Source organism: Salmo trutta, chromosome 4 (assembly GCF_901001165.1).
Source record: "Salmo trutta chromosome 4, fSalTru1.1, whole genome shotgun sequence".
NCBI lineage: Eukaryota > Metazoa > Chordata > Actinopteri > Salmoniformes > Salmonidae > Salmo > Salmo trutta.
In genome coordinates, this window is record NC_042960.1 from 43,323,260 (window position 1) to 43,344,416 (window position 21,157).

The following is a 21,157-nucleotide window of genomic DNA, read 5'->3' on the forward strand; positions in this document are numbered from 1 at the left end:
TCTGGTCTGGGTGAGGCTCTCTGGGTGTGATGTGAACTGAGCCCTGTTGTTTGAGTAATGCTGGGATCAGAATGCCGTGTTGGCACATTTACATTGTTTTGCTATATTTCGCTCTGTGTCCCGGATTGAGTTTCTGCAAATAGCAGGATCTCCGTAAAGCTGCTTCCTTGAGTGAGTTTTTCCATAGTAATGACATGGACAGGCTGCCTAAAACAATCATCCCCCCCACTGTGAAGCGTGCAGTGGAACAGTGTACTGCGTTGTGCCGTACCCGAGGTTAGATCCCTCTCTGTCCCCTGGTGACCTGTAGAAGTGTTGGCTGACAAAATAAAGCCTTAGGCACCGGCCACTCTTGATCTTTAATCTCTGACCTCACGGCAGGGGTCACCGCCTCTCATTTGTTCTCCTGCACACGTTCCTGTTACCTTTAAAGTTTTTTCCATGGTTTTTAAACGGCATGCTGTTGCACAATGTTGAAGCGGCTGTTCTACAGTATCTTGCTGTGTGACTTTTACTGCCTCTGGTGTAAAAGTCCGTTTTTATATTTGCTGGATTTGATTTGAGGACTCCAATGTAACTTTAATTGAGTTTGCGATTGAGTAGTTTTGCTAAATTGCCGTAAATCCAATGGGGACTGAATGGAAACTATGACCCTACTGTCTTGGCTCTACATCTCTCTATGTAAAACGAAACTCTATCATACAATGGCTCTCATTTCACTGCAGCCAATAAGGTGCCTGGGTGTCTGTTTTGACTGATGTCAAAACAGGTGTCTGTTTTGACTGATGTTTTCAATAGACCGGACCAACCATGATTACAGTCTCGTTCTGCTTCAACGGCTGTATTGTATTCAGAGGGAAGAAATGTGTTTTAGTGATGGCCTAAGAGGACATACAGTACTGTTGCATCCATGCATCTCAACCGTTACATAGGCCTACACCTGTTATTAATGTGCCACATTGCCTTGATCTCTTAGCTATGGATCTGTGGGACGGTACCTTGATTAGTAGTGTTACTGAAAGCTCTCCTGTCGATGCTATCTCAGAACTGCATTAACAGAGCTGGGCTGTGGAGAGGAAGTGGCTGTATAACTTGGCAGGCTAAGGTGACCGCAGGAGACCTGATCTGGGAAAACACGCCTGCTGTCTGTCTGCACTGTGACTGTTCTTTACTGAAGGAAGAGGGAGTTGGGTCATTCAGTCAGTCAGTCAGTCAGTCAGTGTGTGATTCTGATGGCTGATGTTCCTGGTGTTGCCAGACCTGGTGGAAGAATCAGAGGAAGCTCTTAGGGGAGAGGCCACAGGTTGGCTGTTAGGATCGGAACATTGGCCTAGTGTTGAGAGAGGGAGGGAGAGGGGGGATAGAGAGAGACTAAATCACACAAAAACAACACTAGACACAATGGAACACAAAGCTTTTACTATCTCGTCCTGGAATATACAAGGTCTGAGGTCATCTGCCATTGGCCTAAATAGCAGGAACCCAGACTTTTTTAAGAAATTGGAAATACAGACATTGTCATCCTACAAGAAACATGGTATAAAGGAGACAAACCCACTTTTTGCCCTCTAGGTTACAGAGAGCTGGTAGTCCCATCCACCAAACTACCAGGTGAAACAGGGAGGAGACTCAGGGGGTATGCTAATTTGGTATGGAGCAGACCTAACCCACTCTATTAAATTAGTCAAAGCAGGAACATTTTACATCTGGCTAGAAATGAATAAGGAAATGATCCCAACAGAAAATAATCCACCTGTGTGCTACCCATATCCCCCCACTAGAATCTCCATACTTTACCAATGACAGCTTCTCCATCCTAGAGGGGAGATCAACAATTTCCAGACTCAGGGACATGTACTAGTCTGTGGCAACCTAAATGCCAGAACTGGACAAGAACCTGACACCCTCAGCACACAGGGGGACAAACACCTACCTGGAGGTGACATCATTCCCCTCCCCCATATGCCCCCCTAGACACAACTGCGACAACATAACCAACAAAAATAGTCACAACTCCTGCAGCTCTGTCGGTAGGCTTTGAGGGGACTCCTACGGTAAGTACACCTATAGCTCATCTCTTGGCAGTAGTACTGTAGACTACTTTATCACTGACCTCAACCCAGAGTTCACAGTCAGTCCACTGACACTCCTATCAAATCCCAGCAAAATCACACTCTACTTGAACAGGCTCAATCATGAGTCATCAAAGCCAAAGGATTTGAATAATATTAAGAAATGCTATAGATGGAAGTAAAGTAGTGTGGAAATCTACCAAAAAACAATTAGGCAACAACAAATTCAATCACTTCTAGACAATTTCCTGGACAAAATGTTTTACTGTAATAGTGAAGGTGTAAACTTAGCAGTAGAAAACCTAAACAGAATATTTGACCTCTCCCTATTAAATCTAAAAATGTCAAGCAGACAACCTAAGAAAATTAACAACAATGACAAATGGTTTGATGAAGAATGCAAAAACCTAAGAAAGAAATTGAGAAACCTATCCAACCAAAAACATAGAGACCCAGAAAACCTGAGCCTACGCCTTCACTATGGTGAATCCCTAAAACAATACAGAAATACACCACGGAAAAAGAAGGAACAGCACGCCAGAAATTAGATCAAATACAAATCTTAGAATCAACTATTAAAGACTACCAGAACCCACTGGATTCTCCAATTACCTTGAATGAGCTACAGGACAAAATAAAAACCCTCCAACCCAAAAAGGCCTGTGGTGTTGATGGTATCCTCAGTGAAATTATCAAATATACAGACCACAAATTCCAATTGGCTATACTAAAGCTCTTTAACATCATTCTTAGCTCTGGCATCTTCCCCAATATTTGGAACCAAGGACTGATCACCCCAATCCTCAAAAGTGGAGACAAATTTGACCCCAATTACTACTGTGGGATATGCGTCAACAGCAACCTTGGGAAAATCCTCTGCATTATCATTAACAGCAGACTCATACATTTCCTCAGTGAAAACAATGTACTGACCAAATGTCAAATTGGCTTTTTACCAAATTATCGTATGACAGACCATGTATTCACCCTGCACACCCTAATTGACAAACAAACAAACCAAAACAAAGGCAAAGTCTTCTCATGCTTTGTTGATTTCAAAAAAGCCTTTGACTCAATTAGGCATGAGGGTCTGCTATACAAATTGATGGAAAGTGGTGTTGGGGGAAAAACATACAACATTATAAAATCCATGTACACAAACAACAAGTGTGCGGTTAAAATAGGCAAAAAACACACATTTCTTCCTACAGGGCCTTGGGGTGAGACAGGGAGGCAGCTTAAGTCCCACCCTCTTCAACATATATATCAACGAATTGGCGAGGGCATTAGAAAGTCTGCAGCTCCCGGCCTCACCCTACTAGAATCTGAAGTCAAATGTCTACTGTTTGCTGAGGATCTGGTGCTTCTGTCACCAACCAAGGAGGGACTACGGCAACACCTAGATCTTCTGCACAGATTCTGCCACAACTGGGCCCTGACAGTAAATCTCAATAAGACCAAAATAATGGTGTTCCAAAAAAGGTCCAGTTGCAGGACCACAAATACAAATTCCATCTAGACACCGTTGCCCTAGAGCACACAAATAACTATACATACCTTGGCCTAAACATCAGCGCCACAGGTAACTTCCACAAACCTGTGAACGAACTGAGAGACAAGAAGGGCCTTCTATGCCATCAAAAGGAACATAAAATTCGACATACCAATTAGGATCTGGCTAAAAATACGTGAATCAGTTACAGAACCCATTGCCCTTTATGGTTGTGAGGTCTGGGGTTCGCTCACCAACCAAGAATTTACAAAATGGGACAAATACAAAATTGAGACTGCATGCAGAATTCTGCAAAAATATCATCTGTGTACAATGTAGAACACCAAATAATGCATGCAGAGCAGAATTAGGCTGATACCCGCTAATTATCAAAATCCAGAAAAGAGCCGTTAAATTCTACAACCACTTAAAAGGAAGTGATTCCCAAACCTTCCATAACAAAGCCATCACCTACAGAGAGATGCACCTGGAGATGAGTCCCCTAAGCAAGCTGGTCCTGGGGCTCTGTTCACAAACACACCCCACAGAGCCCCAGGACAGAAACACAATTAGACCCAACCAAATCATGAGAAAACAAAAAGATAATTACTTGACTCATTGAAAATAATTAACAAAAAAACAGAGCAAACTAGAATGCTATTTGGCCCTAAACAGAGAATACACAGTGGCAGAATACCTGACCACTGTGACTGACCCAAACTTAAGGAAAGCTTTGACTATGTACAGACTCAGTGAGCATAGCCTTGCTATTGAGAAAGGCCGCCGTAGGCAGACCTGACTCTCAAGAGAAGACAGGCTCTGTGCACACTGCCCACAAAATGAGGTGAAAACTGAGCTGCACTTCCTAACCTCCTGCCAAATGTATGACCATATTAGAGACACATATTTCCCTCAGATTAAACAGATTTCGATAAACTCCCATATCTACTGGGTGAAATACCACAGTGTGCCATCACAGCAGCAAGATTTGTGACCTGTTGCCACAAGAAAAGGTCAACCAGTGAAGAACAAACACCATTGTAAATACAACCCATATTTATTTTCCCTTTTGTACTTTAACTATTTGTACATCGTTACAACACTGTATGTAGGCATAATATGACATTTGAAATGTCTTTATTCTTTTGGAACTTCTGTGAGTGTAATGTTTACTGTTCATTTTTATTGTTTATTTCACTTTTGTATATTAACTACTTCACTTGCTTTGGCAATGTTAACATGTGTTTCCCATGCTAATAAAGCCCCTTGAATGAGAGCGAGAGAGAGTCAGTCAGAGAGAGAGAGAGGCGGTTTTGGGTCTTAAGGGCTTGCGGCAGTGTATAAGGGTATGTATTAAGCTGTAAATGTTGGGTATGTAGCTATGCCATGAGGCAGGTCATAAATCACTTAGCTGGGAGCTATGATATCAGTTTGAGGTACCAGGGCTGCAATTTTGTAGAGAGTTTGTATGCTTAGTCCTGGTTTATGATTCAGACTCACCAGGGGTCTAAAGGGACACGTGACCACGTATAAAGCCACACACACACGCACTGGACTGATCTGGAAGTTGTCAATCTGCTCTGTGTGTGTGTGTATGTGTGTGTGTGCGTGTGTGTGTATGTGTGTGTGTGTGTGTGTGTGTGTGTGTGTGTGTGCGTGCGTGCGTGTGTGTGTGTGTCGCATGTGTACTGTACATTGTGACGGATGGAGTGTGAGTGGTATTGGTGTCTGGTATCAACTTTCTAGTATTAATACATGCTACGGTGTGAAATTTCACATGAACTGTTTGCATTCACTATGGATCATGTCATATCCTTGCTAGTAAGAGCTGAAAGCACTGTGTGGCAGAGGCATTCAGAGAGTCAGTTAGCGGAGCTGTTGTCTCAGATTTTCCCTGACATTCCGTGTGGCACGTCTAATTTCTTAACTCCCGCGCTGTCGATTACTGTCAACATTGACTATTTTCACATGCCAACAAAGTCTACAGAAGATAATGACACAGTACGTATTTGTACAGAAACACCAAGGACATTCTTTTCAAGCGGCAGCCTCTGAAGGGAAAGTCCAAACCCATGTCATGTGAGGTTTTCGAGGAGAGGATCATAGCGAAGAGTCAAGTGAATGAGGCACGGTGAGGTGTGACTGTAGTACTGACAGTGATCACGGTCGCACAACATTAGATTATGGGTTGGGATATAATCTATGGGTGGGCGTCGTCAAACACACAAGCAGCAATTACCCTGCAAACATTTGATATCTTAATCACTGTTTCGTAAGACAGGGAATCAAAACATGACAGTTGAAATAGTTATCTTGCACGTATCCATTTTAGAAACAACCTTCTTTTCATCTACCGCTGAGCCCTCGCTGGCAAACCCTCTGTGAGAATCTCCACCTGGCTCCATCTTCCTGATTGCTCCAGATTATGTGAGGATTACAGATCGTGAAAAGCAGAGGAGTCAAGCACAGATCAGCAGTTTACACGACCTCAACTTTGCCTTGTCATAACCCGCTCACAATCTAAACTTAAAAACATTACATAACAAAACCATTAACCTTCACAACGCAGTCCTTGATTGGGGACTACTTGAAATGTGGTTGAGTTCTGGTTCAAGTTGAGTTCCTTCTGGTGAGTCTATAAACAGGCTGTTGATCATGAGATCATGATGTGGCAAAGTGGGTCTGTCGTCACGGTGACGAGGAAGTGATGCTGTGGTGCCTCTCGGAACCCCTGCAGGGTTAGGGTGAGAGGGTCATCGTGTTCAGACAGCTGTGTTAATCCTCACTGTTCCAGACTGATCTGTCACAGCCTCCACCCTGAGAGACCTACCACAAGCACACTGAGTCACAACGAGAGAGAGAGGGAGAGAGGGAGAGGGAGAGAGAGAGTATTTGGTTTTGTAAACAGCTGAAATCACAGAACAATACAAAGTCATGTTCTGTCCTTTTGTGTCCAGGGAGCAGGAAGTGAAAGGTGTCGGCTCTGCTGGAGCCACATGGCAGACAGGGTACAACAATTATCTTTTAGGGGTCAGAGGTCAAAGGTGACTATTATGTGTTAAAATGCTGCTAGTAAATGGCTGCGTATGGGGTCACAACCTCACCATGTGGTAACCCTCCCCCTCAAGGCTTCGGGGAACTCCCATTCCTGACTAAAATGTGTGACACGCACACACACTGGGCTAACAATCCCAAACATGCAGGAGCTTAGAACAACAGCCTGCTTGGCTGTAGGTGACACCATGTGTGTATGTGTGTTAAGCCTTCAGAGTGGTAGAGATGAGGAAGCTCCTAATCCCCTTTCATTTGCTATATATTGCTTATGGATTGACCCAGTGCCATTCAAACCCATGCCGGCTGCATAATTGTCATACCACAGAGATTAAATGATTGTGTTCCACTCCTCAGCCTGAGGTCATCATCGTCAGGGTAACAGTGGATAACTGGAACAAACTGAAGGCCATGCTCGACCCGTTTGGTTACAAACCGCTCTTCCCCGGCACTATTTCTCACTCACACACATACACAAATACACATAAACTGTTTACAGAGGTGCCTGGATACGGTTTGTTGTTTTGTACTCAAGAGTTCATCTCAGATTGGATTTTGATGCTTTGGAATGTTCATTACTTCTCCAACTGTGCTTATACAGTATACTTAAACAACATGTTTAATATACATATGTGGTGTTGTTGAAGCTATGGTTCGTGCCTGTCAAATTCAGAGCTTTGTGTTGATCTTGCGACCTCTTGCGTTCGGGGTTGTGTCTGTGTGCCCTATTGCTCTTTGTCTTGCGTCTTTGTTTGTGTTACATTCAGGGTCGTGTTTGTGGGACCGTACTGCTCTATGGTTGTGGTTGTGTTACATTCAGGGTCGTGGTTGTGGGACCGTACTGCTCTATGGTTGTGGTTGTGTTACATTCAGGGTCGTGTTTGTGGGACCGTACTGCTCTACGGTTGTGGTTGTGTTACATTCAGGGTCGTGTTTGTGGGACCGTACTGCTCTATGGTTGTGGTTGTGTTACATTTAGGGTCGTGTTTGTGGGACCGTACTGCTCTATGGTTGTGGTTGTGTTACATTCAGGGTCGTGGTTGTGGGACCGTACTGCTCTATGGTTGTGGTTGTGTTACATTCAGGGTCGTGGTTGTGGGACCGTACTGCTCTATGGTTGCGGTTGTGTTACATTCAGGGTCGTGTTTGTGGGACCGTACTGCTCTATGGTTGTGGTTGTGTTACATTCAGGGTCGTGTTTGTGGGACCGTACTGCTCTATGGTTGTGGTTGTGTTACATTCAGGGTCGTGTTTGTGGGACCGTACTGCTCTATGGTTGTGTTTGTGGGACCGTACTGCTCTATGGTTGTGTTTGTGGGACCGTACTGCTCTATGGTTGTGTTTGTGGGACCGTACTGCTCTATCGTTGTGTTTGTGGGACCGTACTGCTCTATGGTTGTGGTTGTGTTACATTCAGGGTCGTGTTTGTGGGACCGTACTGCTCTATGGTTGTGGTTGTGTTACATTCAGGGTCGTGTTTGTGGGACCGTACTGCTCTATGGTTGTGGTTGTGTTACATTCAGGGTCGTGTTTGTGGGACCGTACTGCTCTATGGTTGTGTTTGTGGGACCGTACTGCTCTATGGTTGTGTTTGTGGGACCGTACTGCTCTATGGTTGTGTTTGTGGGACCGTACTGCTCTATCGTTGTGTTTGTGGGACCGTACTGCTCTATGGTTGTGGTTGTGTTACATTCAGGGTCGTGTTTGTGGGACCGTACTGCTCTATGGTTGTGGTTGTGTTACATTCAGGGTCGTGTTTGTGGGACCGTACTGCTCTATGGTTGTGGTTGTGTTACATTCAGGGTCGTGTTTGTGGGACCGTACTGCTCTATGGTTGTGGTTGTGTTACATTCAGGGTCGTGTTTGTGGGACCGTACTGCTCTATGGTTGTGGTTGTGTTGCGCTGTTGCGCTGGCTGCTGGGCTTTGTCACATATCTGTGCTGTGACTCAGAGCTGTACTCACAGCAGAGGCCTTGTGTTTATGAGGTGTAACTCATTAACTCTCTAATGCTGTATTAACAATCACTTTCTTGTAGGGGCTTTGTGTGTGGTTTTATGGAAAGCTGGGAAACATGTATGTTAAAGAGGCACATATGGAACTGAGTTTATACACAGAACACTCTGTTTCTTCATTATCAGCTACCTGGCAAGCTCAGGACAGTCCTGACCTTCATTTGCAACTTGAGGTATTTCATTAATGTCATGCCAATGTTGTTAAAAAACCCAAAGTGAGACTGTTGTTGTTTATCAGCTATCTGAGTGGTTACATTTGTTGCTCTAAATGTGAACCTGGAGTGTGAATGGGTGTCTACAAAAAGAACTAGCCAGAGAGAGAGAGTTTTCTTGAAAGATAAAGAATGAGGTAAAGTAGAGGATACTAAGTATAGAAAGCAGGGAGGCAGATCGTTCCTCAACAACCCCCAGACTTCCCCTGAGGTGGGCAGTCCTTAAAAGGACATGGCGAGCAGCAGGATTGGCTGAAAGAGCTGTGGCTTGACACTGGATTGGCCGGTTGGGTTAGAGTGATCTGCAGGGAATGGAGCAGGTTTCCAAATAAGGAAGATATTTGTTAGATAGTTGCTATGAAAAGCCAACTGACATTTACTCCTGAGGTGCTGACCTGTTGCACCCTCTACAACCACTGTGATTATTATTATTTGACCCTGCTGGTCATCTATGAACGTTTGAATATCTTGGCCATGTACTGTTATAATCTCCACCCGGTACAGCCAGAAGAGGACTGGCCACCCCTCATAACCTGGTTCCTCTCTAGGTTTCTTCCTAGGTTCCTGCCTTTCTAGGGAGTTTTTCCTAGCTACTGTGCTGCTACATCTGCATTGTTTGCTGTTTGAGGTTTTAGGCTGGGTTTCTGTACAGCACTTTGTGACATCGGCTGATGTAAAAAGTGCTTTATAAATACATTTGATTGATTGATTGGTTAGAGCTGGCCTTTACAATACAGCAGGGGCATGGAAGAAAGGGATAAGGGTGAGCAGAGAGAGAGAGAGAGAGAGAGAGAGAGAGAGAGAGAGAAGAGAGAGTGGTGAGAGAGTGGTGAGAGAGAGAGTGGTGAGAGAGAGACAGTGGTGAGAGAGAGACAGTGGAGAGAGAGGAGAGCGAGAGAGTGGTGAGAGAGAGTGGTGATAGAGAGTGAGAGAGTCGTGAGAGAGGGTGCTGAGAGAGAGAGATGGAGGGGGTGAGAGAGAGAAGAGAGTGGTGAGAGAGAGTGGTATGAGAGAGAGGGGGAGAGAGAGAGAGGGGGGTGAAAGAGAGAAGAGAGTGGTGAGAGAGAGTGGTATGAGAGATAGGGGGGAGAGAGAGAGAGGGGGGTGAAAGAGAGAAGAGAGTGGTGAGAGAGAGTGGTATGAGAGAGAGGGGGTGAGAGAGAGAAGAGAGTGGTGAGAGAGAGTGGTATGAGAGAGAGGGGGGGAGAGAGAGAGAGGGGGGTGAAAGAGAGAAGAGAGTGGTGAGAGAGAGTGGTATGAGAGAGAGGGGGAGAGAGAGAGAGAGGGGGTGAAAGAGAGAAGAGAGAGGGAGAGAGAGTGGTATGAGAGAGAGGGGGAGAGAGAGAGAGAGGGGGTGAAAGAGAGAAGAGAGAGGGAGAGAGTGAGAGCAGATGAGCTCCCGCGTTTCTCAGCATGTTTTTATAAAAAGATAGATTTAGAGTTAGATAAACTTGGATTTTTCGGGAAGGACAAATACAGGATACTACCCTCCACAACATAACCTTCACTCCAAATCAAAACTCCAAACCTGCAACCTGATTTTGGACAAAATTACATGGAAGGATTCCTACTACCAAAGATTCTTATTTCCAAGCTACTGTACAGCAAATGCTCTGGGAAACAAACAACAGAAACCTGAAAACACCATCCAACCTGGAACTGAGTGAGTAATGTTTAAGTCTGAAGCTACTTTTAAAGCCAAGAAGAAAAATACATTACAATGATATATTTACTTTATAAGGACTTAATGTTAATGCTAAGTTAAGGCTACCAAGCTTGCTAGGACAAAACAGATCTGACTGCAACTTCAATTAGCACTGAGGTGTTTAGTGAGAGGTATCAAAGCCCTTGAGCCCAACAATGGCAGGAGAGTTTCACAGCCTACCCCACCCAAATCCAGAGGCCTTTGAAGCCCCCTTCCGCTGTTCAGAGGTCATTACAATACAGTACCCTCTGGATGTAAAAAAATGAGAAGGCATGAAAAGAGTACAAAAATAAGCTCCTTATGGAAAATCAAGAGACACTTTTTGCTGACTATTAGCAAAATGGGAACATAAGCAGCTTAATCTTCCACACAGACCATCCCCTGGCATGGCGCAGTGCTATATAAACACATGTACCCCTCTGTTAGGGGGAAGGGGGGGGGGGGTTAGCGATGGGTGGAAACTCAGGATACTAGAGAATGAGGACTCAATGTCAACCTGTACAAGTCTGGAACAGTAATGGTACAGGACAACCCAAAACCGTTTCAGCTGTACTTTCACATAATCGTGGAGAGAGGTCAGTAGGATAAGGTCTCACTTGAGAAAGATACCCCCACCCCGAGCGGGTCAGACCAGACCTCTTCATTATACAACCCCACAGACGAGCAACCCCAAGCGGAAAGTCTACCTCCCAGTACTACTCCCTCATTGCAATGAAGGATAAGGCAGGTGGAGTTGGAACTGCAGGTGAACACACTCCAGTCAGCACACAACATAGTCCAGCTCAACAATACCTCCCCCAACCAGAGCTGAGGGTGGAGAGAGACATATCTACATTCTGGACTGTGGTGAGACAACATCAACAGGAGAGGATCAGAGTGCTGGAGTAGAAGGTGAGAACAATGAAGTGTGACAGAGAACAACCCATTAGATAGCTGGCCACCCCCGCAGAGAAGCCAGCAGAACAGCCCACCTCACACTGACCAAAGTCTCGACATCACAGCAGGACAGACAAATGAAGAACCCCAAGCCCAGGGGATCTGAACACCTCCCCTATCAGCCACCCTGATAGCCCTCCTGACAACCCCCACACACCCACTGAGGACATACACAAGCCACAGATTGTACTTCTTATGGACTCAAACAGGAAATATATACAAGAAAATGAACTTTTTCCCAAACACAATGTCTAAACTCTGGTGTCCAAACACCCAGCACGTCCTAAGCCTTCTGTCTGAGGAACAACTAAGGTCACCCAGCCACATAACAATACACACAGGCACAAACGAGCTGAGAACACAGCACGAAAGGGTGGCCACAGCACTCAAGGGAGTGATTGAAAAAGCTTCTTCTACTTTCTCCAACACACAAGTGGTTAGCTCCACCCTGCTACCAAAAAAATACTGCCACCCTGCTACCATACACAAGGTAAACGCAAGTATTTCCCGTGACTGTGCCTCAAAGCCAAAAGTCTACCTGGCCCACCACTCCACCCTGGATTTGAACAGCTTTTACGACCAGGTCCACCAATACAAGGCAGCGGTGCCCACCTTCGCCCGGACCCTAAAGGACATCGCCCTCAACCGCAGCTCCAACACCTCACACAGGAGCAACAGATCAACAGACACCCCGCCCAGTCCAGAGAGACACTCGCCCACCTCGCCCCCCCCCGGACCTACACAGAGAGGACCTACATCCACACCACAGCACCACTAGCCACATCCACACCCCCACCCCAACCAATCAACACCCCCCCAAGTCAAACATGCCCACACCCCATTTAGGCCCACTCAGATCCGACCTATGCCCCTCCTGCCCACCCCATGCCCCCCATTCCCGCAAAGAGGCCCTCAACATGAAAGTCACACATATACGCCCAGGCCGTGAGCAGGCAAACAGGCCCAACCCCCACTCTTACACTAGCCCAAGGCAATGGCGTGTACCAGATGCTCAGCAGGCTCTGCTCACACAGCAGGCTCTGCTCGCCAAACTACACGACTAACAACATTGGACTCTTTATGGAACACAAAGCCTTCACTATCTCATCCTGGAATATCCAAGGCCTGAGGTCACCTGCCTTTGGCCTAAAGAGCAGGAACCTGGACTTCACCAAAGAAATCAGAAATACAGACATTGTCATCCTACAAGAAACATGGCGTAGAGGAGATGGACCCACTGGTTGCCCTCTAGGTTACAGAGAGCTGGTAGTCCCATCCACCAAACTACCAGGTGTGAAACAGGGAAGGGACTAAGGGGGTATGCTAAATTGGTATAAAGCAGACCTAACTCACTCTATTAAATTAATCAAAACAGGAACATTTTACATTTGGCTAAAAATTCTAAAGGAAATGATCTTAACAGAGAAAAATGTCCTATGTGCTACCTATATCCTATATCCCCCCACTAGAATCCCCATACTTTATTGAAGACAGCTTCTCCATCCTGGAGGGGGAAATCAATCATGTCCAGGCCCAGGGACATGTACTAGTCTGTGGCGACCTAAATGCCAGAACTGGACAAGAACCTGATACCCTCAGCATACAGGGGGACAAACACCTACCTGCCCAGCATTCCCTCCCCTATATAACCCCCTAGGCACAACTACGACAACATAACAAAAACTCCTGCAGCTCTGTGGCACGCTGGGTATGAACATAGTCAATGGTAGGCTTCGAGGGGACTCCTATGGTAGGTACACCTATAGCTCATCTCTTGGCAGTAGTACTGAAGACTACTTTATCATTGATCTCAACCCAGAGTCTCTCAGAGCGTTCACAGTCAGCCCACTGACACCCCTATCAGATCACAGCAGAATCACAGTCTACTTGAACAGAGCAGTACTCAATCATGAGGCATCAAAGCCAAAGGGTCTGAATAATATTAAGGAATGCTATAGATGGAAGGAAAGTACTGTGGAAACCTACCAAAAAACAATTAGGCAATAACAAATTCCATCCCTTTTAGACAACTTCCCGGACAAAAAGCTTCACTGTAGTAGTGAAGGTGTAAACTTGTCAGTAGAAAACCTAAACAGTATATTTGACCTCTCAGCTTCCCTATCAAATCTAAAAATATTTAACATAAAACGGAAGAAAATTAACAACAATGACAAAAAGATTTGATGAAGAATGCAAAAACCTAAGAAAGAAATTGAGAAACCTATCCAACCAAAAACATAGAGACCCAGAAAACCTGAGTCTTCGCCTTCACTATGGTGAATCCCTAAAACAATACAGAAATACACCACGGAAAAAGAAGGAACAGAAATCAGCTCAATGTAATTGCAGAATCCATAGACTCTAACCCCTTCTGGGAAAATTGGAAAACACTAAACAAACAACAACACAAAGAGTTGTCTATCCAAAATAGAGACGTATGGGTAAACCACTTCTCCAATCTTTTTTGCCCTATAACAAAGAACAAAAACATATACATGATCAAATAAAATCTTAAAATCAACTATTAAGACTACCAGAACCCACTGGATTCTGGTAGTCAAATAATGCATGCAGAGCAGAATTAGGTCGATACCCGCTAATTGTCAAAATCCAGAAAAGAGGCGTTCAATTCTACAACCACCTAAAAGGAAGTGATTCCCAAACCTTCCATAACAAAGCCATCACCTACAGAGAGATGCACCTGGAGAAGAGTCCCCTAAGCAGGCTGGTCCTGGGGCTCTGATCACAAACACAAACAGACCCCACAGAGGCCCAGGACAACACAACACAAATCATGAGAAACAAAAAGATAATTACTTGACACATTGGAAAGGTTTAACATAAAATTGAGCAAACTAGAATTCTATTTGGCCCTAAACAGAGTACACAGTGGCAGAATACCTCACCACTGTGACTGAATCAAATTTAAGGAAAGCTTTGACTATGTACAGACTCAGTGAGCAAATTCTTGCTATTGAGAAAGGCCTCCGTAGGCAGACCTGGCTCTCAAGAGAAGACAGGCTAAGTGCACACTGCCCACAAAATGAAGTGGAAACTGAGCTGCACTTCCTAACCTCCTGCCAAATATATGACCATATTAGAGACAAATATTTCCCTCAGATTACACAGACCCACAAAGAATTTGAAAGCAAACCCAATTTTGGTAAATTCCCATATCTACTGGGTGAAATACCACAGTGTGCCATCACAGCAGCAAGATGTGTGACCTGTTGCCACAAGAAAAGGGCAACCAGTGAGGAACAAACACCATTGTAAATACAACCCACATTGATGTTTATTTATTTTCCCTTTAACATTTGAAATGTATTTATTCTTTTGGAACTTTTGTGAGTGTAATGTTTACTGTAAATTTGTATTGATTATTTCACTTTGGTTTATTATTTACTTCACTTGCTTTGGCAATGTTAACATATGTTTCCCATGCCAATAAAGCCCTTAAATTGAATTTGAATTGAATTGAAATTGAAATTGAATTGAGAGAGAGTGGTGAAAGGTGAGAGAGAGAGAGTGGTGAGAGAGAGAGAGTGGTGAGAGGGTGGTGAGAGAGAGGCGAGAGAGAGTGGTGTGTGAGAGAGAGAGAGAGAGAGAGAGAGAGAGAGAGTGGTGAGAGAGTGGTGTGAGAGAGAGAGAGAGAGAGAAAGAGAGAGAGAGAGAGAGAGAGAGCAAGAGAGAGAGCAAGAGAGAGAGAGAGCGCAACAGAGAGAGAGAGAACGTATGCTTATTAGTTGACAGCATGGAAACAGAGGTCTTAGTGATGCCCTGTTGAGAGCAGGGGCTGTTTCCCAGAGGGAATGGCATTCTAAACACAGAGGAGCTCTAGCAGCCATACGCTTTTGAGAATCACATTGTTTCCGCATTAAGTCAATCAGCCTCTGATTATAGCTGCCGTCCAGGTCCCTGCCCTTGTTTGTGTGTGTGTGTGCCTGCATGTGTGCGTGCGGGGGGGGGGGGGGGTTCTGGTACCCAGATGCGCTCAGACGCACATCCTAACACCCAGGAAACGTAGACACAACTTCCTCTTTATAGCGAGCAGAGTGACATGAATTATAGGGTGTCTGTGATATACTGTAAAGTCAGCAACATATTGCATACATACATCACCGTTACAACACTATAGTACTCACACAGTTGTTGAACCTGTCTTCCATAAGCAGGAGAGTGAGATACATAGAAGCTGACTTGGCCGTGAGTGGTGTGACTCGACACTGGGGAGATGACTGAGCCCTCCTGAGAGAGGAACTGAACATTCCCTCGCCCCCATGTTCCCCACCCCCTGGCCCCGCCCCCTGACCCCTACCCCGCCCCCTCACCCCCGTATCTCTCCTCTGGGACTCATCTCCAGCCACTGAGAGACAACAGCAGAGCAGATGAGATGGAGAACACAGGTCGACCTACAAATAGACATTACACACCAAAACAGAACTGATAAATGCACCAAAAATGTATGTCTGCCTCCCAAAATTGAAGGCCAAAATCTCTGGGGGAAAAAACTGTTGACATGTTCCAGATCTGTGGGGGTGGTGGTGGAAGATTGTTAGTCTGTAATGGATTGTGTGGCCTTGTAAGTGTGATCCACTATTTTAACTAATCCTAGTTCCTAGATAGACTGTTATGGCTACGTTTGTCAGTTAAATAAAGCACAGACTACTTGGTTGTTATGTGGCTGGCATGTAGATAATGCTAACTCTGGTCTGTAAACATATGAAAAGCACAGCAGAGACTGTTTCTGTGTGCCACCCATGAAAGCTATAGTACACAGAACATAATATGGACTATATTTCCCGCCAGTATAAAGCCATAATAGAGACTTTATAACGGAGATTCCCTTCCTATTGTATCTTATCTGAGGAAGAGAGAATAACATGTTTGATGAATTTCTTCTCTGATTCAGGAACTTAATTTCCCATGAATCAGTGGGAACATTATACATCAGATCTTAGTCCGAAATAACAATACGATAAACATACGTCAGGTACCCTAATGTAATACGATCTGGGCGTCTGCCTCGAGCTGTCGCAATTCTTTCACAATCTATCTCTTTCTCTCTCACTTTCAGTCTTTTGTCTCTGGCTCAAAAATAGTGGGGTGTTGTTATTCTTGGAGTCTGGTTCTGAAAGGGAAGTCTCTCGATCAGTGGGCCGTGTTGCCAAGCTTTTATTGTGAAAGAGGTGGTTCTCAGACAGGCTCAGGCTGACTCATGCAGTTAGAGAGAGAGAGAGGGAGGGAGAGAGAGAGAGAGAGGGAGGGAGGGAGAGAGAGAGGCTGAGTCTGTCACTGTCTGGCTGCTGGCTGCTCTATATATGCTGCTCTGCTACCTGGCAGACCGGCACAGAAATAACCACACACACACACACACACACACCTCCTGGGGACTACCTGAGCACCAGACAGACACACTCACCTGGACCGCATCACTGAAGGTACTAACAACTTTTTAAAGCAAAAATATGTTTTTTTTAACACACTTCAGTGGAAGTAATTGTTTATGGAGAGAGAGAGAAGGACGAGGGGAAGCCAGGAGAGGGTGAGCAGCAACGAGCAAGATGCTTTTCATTAACTCTCTGTCATGTTCAGTTCATTAGAGAGAGAACAATGAGCACACCACATTAGCACAGCCACTGTTGCTTCATGCTTACCTCACTGCTTTAATGAAATACAGTGTTGCCGTTGTAGTAAAACTTCACGAGCTAAAACAGATGGGATTAAAATCACCAAATCTTCTGGAAAAAACCGTTCAAACCGAAGGGTTGAATTGAGAGAGGGAATGAGGGAGTGCAGAATAAGGAGAGACACAAATGATAGAGAAGGAGAGCCAGGAATGCCTTTCCTTTTTTTCTGTCTGCTTTGCCAGCCGCTCACCCAGTTAATGTTAAAAGCATGTGTTGGAGTATGGATGTGTGGTTTATAGGACCCGGGGAGGCAGAGATAGAAGCCCATTCATTCACTGAATGCTCTAGGAAGTGGTTCGTCTGAAGAGGAGGGCTGCAGGCAAATGACTGCTTTACTAAGGGTGGTAGGGTCTGTGAGTTTGCAAGGAGTTGTAGTGTGAGTTGATGTATGGATAACAGTAGTCCAGTGCCCGTTGCTTTATTGTGGGTTGTGTCCGTGGTGTGTTAGTGGTGAAAGAAGAGGTACGCTTATATAGGCCAGTTGTGTGGTGCCACTCTTGGGGTCTGTCTGATTAGTTAGCGCAATAGTGTCTGTCAGGGAAGAACAGTAGTACCAGTCCTTCACCGGGTTCTCTGGTTTCTACCCCCTCCCTTCCTCTCTCTTCCTCTGGCTCTCCTCCTCTTTCTCCTTCTTCCTCTCCACTCCTGCTGCTAATCCCGTTTGATGGCGATGTCTTTCCCATTCCAATCCCAGGAAGAATGTCTTGAGCCTTCCTGCAATAAAGAAAAACACTCCGTCTCACCGGACAGAGAGAGGGAGACAGGGGAGGGAGAGAGACAGAGGGAGACAGGGGAGGGAGAGAGAGAGAGGGAGACAGGGGAGGGAGAGAGAGAGAGACAGGGGAGGGAGAGAGATAGAGAGAGAGAGAGAGAGAGAGAGACAGAGGAGGGAGATAGAGAGAGAGTTAGGGGAGGGAGAGAGAGCGAGATAGAGGAGAGGGAGAGAGAGAGAGGGAGACAGGGGAGGGAGAGAGATAGAGGGGAGGGAGAGAGAGAGACAGGGGAGGGAGAGAGATAGAGATAGAGGGGAGGGAGAGAGAGACAGGGGAGGGAGAGAGATAGAGAGAGAGAGAGAGAGAGAGAGAGAGAGAGAGAGAGACAGAGGTGGGAGATAGAGAGAGAGTTAGGCGAGGGAGAGAGAGAGATAGAGGGGAGGGAGAGAGAGAGAGACAGGGGAGGGAGAGAGATAGAGACAGGGGAGGGAGAGAGAGAGGGAGACAGGGGAGGGAGAGAGAGAGAGAGGGAGACGGGAGGGAGAGAGAGAGAAAGAGACAGGGGAGGGAGAGAGATAGAGGGGAGGGAGAAAGAGAGAGAGACAGAGGAGGGAGAGAGATAGAGAGAGAGAGACAGAGGAGGGAGAGAGAGAGAAAGAGAGAGAGTTAGGGGAGGGAGAGAGAGAGACAGGGGAGGGAGATAGAGAGAGACAGGGGAGGTAGAGAGAGAGAGACAGGGGGAGGGAGAAGAGGGAGACAGGGGGAGGGAGAGAGAGAGAGACAGGGGAGGGAGAGAGATAGAGAGAGACAGGGGAGGGAGAGAGATAGAGAGAGATAGAGAGAGAGCTCACTGTTCATTCTCGGTACTCCTCACCTGTTATTCTATTATATATATGAAATGGCTCCACAGATGATAGAGAGAGAGAGAGATGGACGGAGAGAGGGAGAGAGAGAGAGATGGACGGAGAGAGGGAGAGAGAGAGAGATGGACGGAGAGAGGGAGAGACATAAAGAAGGGAGTGATTGGAGCTGGAGCAGCCCTGAACTGTTAGTCTAGTTGGAATGAGCCACATGGTCTGTGCAGCGTTTAAAGGGGGGGGGAAAGAAAATAGTCTGGTTCTGTTTTATGTGGTGTGTGTGCAATTAGAACCATAAAGAGAGGGAGGTGGTAGGGTACAGACGGAGGGAGGTGAAAGAGAGGAAGATGGAGAGGTTGAAAATACGTTTGGAAGTCTAGGAGAACAAAGACCGAGAGAAATTGAAGTGGGACAAGGAAAGAGACAAGGAATGGAAGTTGATTAAAAAAAGGGCTTTTCTGTTTTCCTTTGTTGTCTATATGAAAAACGTCAGGGACTACTGCTGCCAAGAAAGCACCTCAAAGGATCTGAGCTAGGAGCTGAATCAAGGGGGTTATGAAATGTCCATGGAAAGTTGGGCAGCTCTCTACTGAGGAGGAGCACTCAGCCAAACCAGGGGGGGAGGGATTAGGGAGAGTTGTATGAGTCTTGTGTGTGTTGAGAGGTTAGGGTGTATATGAGTATTGTGTGTGTTGAGAGGTTAGGGTGTATATGAGTCTTGTGTGTGTTGAGAGGTTAGGGTGTATATGAGTATTGTGTGTGTTGAGAGGTTAGGGTGTATATGAGTATTGTGTGTGTTGAGAGGTTAGGGTGTATATGAGTATTGTGTGTGTTGAGAGGTTAGGGTGTATATGAGTCTTGTGTGTGTTGAGAGGTTAGGGTGTATATGAGTATTGTGTGTGTGTTGAGAGGTTAGGGTGTATATGAGTATTGTGTGTGTTGAGAGGTTAGGGTGTATATGAGTATTGTGTTGTGTTGAGAGGTTAGGGTGTATATGAGTCTTGTGTGTGTTGAGAGGTTAGGGTGTATGAGTATTGTGTGTGTTGAGAGGTTAGGGTGTATATGAGTATTGTGTGGTGTTGAGAGGTTAGGGTGTATATGAGTATTGTGTGTGTTGAGAGGTTAGGGTGTATATGAGTATTGTGTGTGTTGAGAGGTTAGGGTGTATATGAGTATTGTGTGTGTTGAGAGGTTAGGGTGTATATGAGTATTGTGGTGTGTTGAGAGGTTAGGGTGTATATGAGTATTGTGTGTGTTGAGAGGTTAGGGTGTATATAAGTATTGTGTGTGTTGAGAGGTTAGGGTGTATATGAGTATTGTGTGTGTTGAGAGGTTAGGGTGTATATGAGTATTGTGTGTGTTGAGAGGTTAGGGTGTATATGAGTATTGTGTGTGTTGAGAGGTTAGGGTGTATATGAGTATTGTGTGTGTTGAGAGGTTAGGGTGTATATGAGTATTGTGTGTGTTGAGAGGTTAGGGTGTATATGAGTATTGTGTGTGTTGAGAGGTTAGGGTGTATATAAGTATTGTGTGTGTTGAGAGGTTAGGGTGTATATGAGTATTGTGTGTATGGGGTGAATGAGGTTCTCAGAGTGGGACTGCATGGTGTTGAGTCAGCCTGTGATGTGGGTCAGGTAAATGGGTTAACACTGGTTCTAAACCTGACTGGAGGTTTGACCTACATGCTCCTTCATGTGGAAACGGATCTGATTAAGGGCTCTATTTTCGGCTGACGTTATGGTGGTGCTAGTGTCAAAAGCACGTTAGTTTGCAATTTCGCCATGTATAAAAACTGCCGCACTGGCATTGTCCAGCCCTAACACCAGGTTGGGAAACTTACCTGTCTTATATCAGCTCGCTTGCCCTCAGATGGACGGGGCGGAGATATTTGAGGTGTTTCCTTAAAAACATGATCCAAAGTGCTAATTTCAGGCAGAGCTTGTGCGCATGTGTAGGCCTACATGTGTACTGCCTCTGTGTGTGTTTAGTTTGGTGTGGTTTGTGTGCGCGCAGCTCACACCTGAGGGGTATACTACAAAGCAAGTTCAATGAGTAAAAACAAAGCAAAACTCAGATATGTGTTGTTGGTTGTTGAGTCAAAGAGACCATGCTCATTTGAAGCTTATCGTTCCCCCTCAAAAATACAAAGTTATTTCAGAACATTTAGACAAGTTAGCTGGCTAACTCAGTGAACCTGATTTTTTACTATACCCCTCTGTTTGAGGGCTTCACATGAATTTGTTGATGGAAGTTTATCACGCTCACTGGTTTATCTCATCCGGCGATCTGAAGTGATGATGTCAAACATAAACATTCAGCTATCTTGCTGGGGTTGTTTGTATACTGGAATCATGTATGTTGTTATTGCAGCCCCTTACTGTAAACTTACCATAGAACTCCAAATGGATGTCAAAT

At 45.3% G+C, this 21,157-nt stretch overlaps 1 protein-coding gene across 6 annotated transcripts in view; it reads left to right on the forward strand.

Moving 5' to 3' along the window:
• LOC115192399 (palladin) overlaps positions 1–21,157 on the forward strand; it is a 57,066-nt gene that overhangs the window by 13,096 nt on the left and 22,813 nt on the right. Inside the window, exon 1 of one of the 6 annotated variants that reach the window (XM_029750870.1) lies at positions 16,780–16,923. The exons of the other annotated variants lie outside the window; for them this stretch is intronic. The gene's annotated coding sequence lies outside the window, so the exon portion shown is untranslated. Of the gene's footprint in view, positions 1–16,779; positions 16,924–21,157 lie in introns of those variants that run through there. 6 annotated transcript variants of the gene reach the window in all.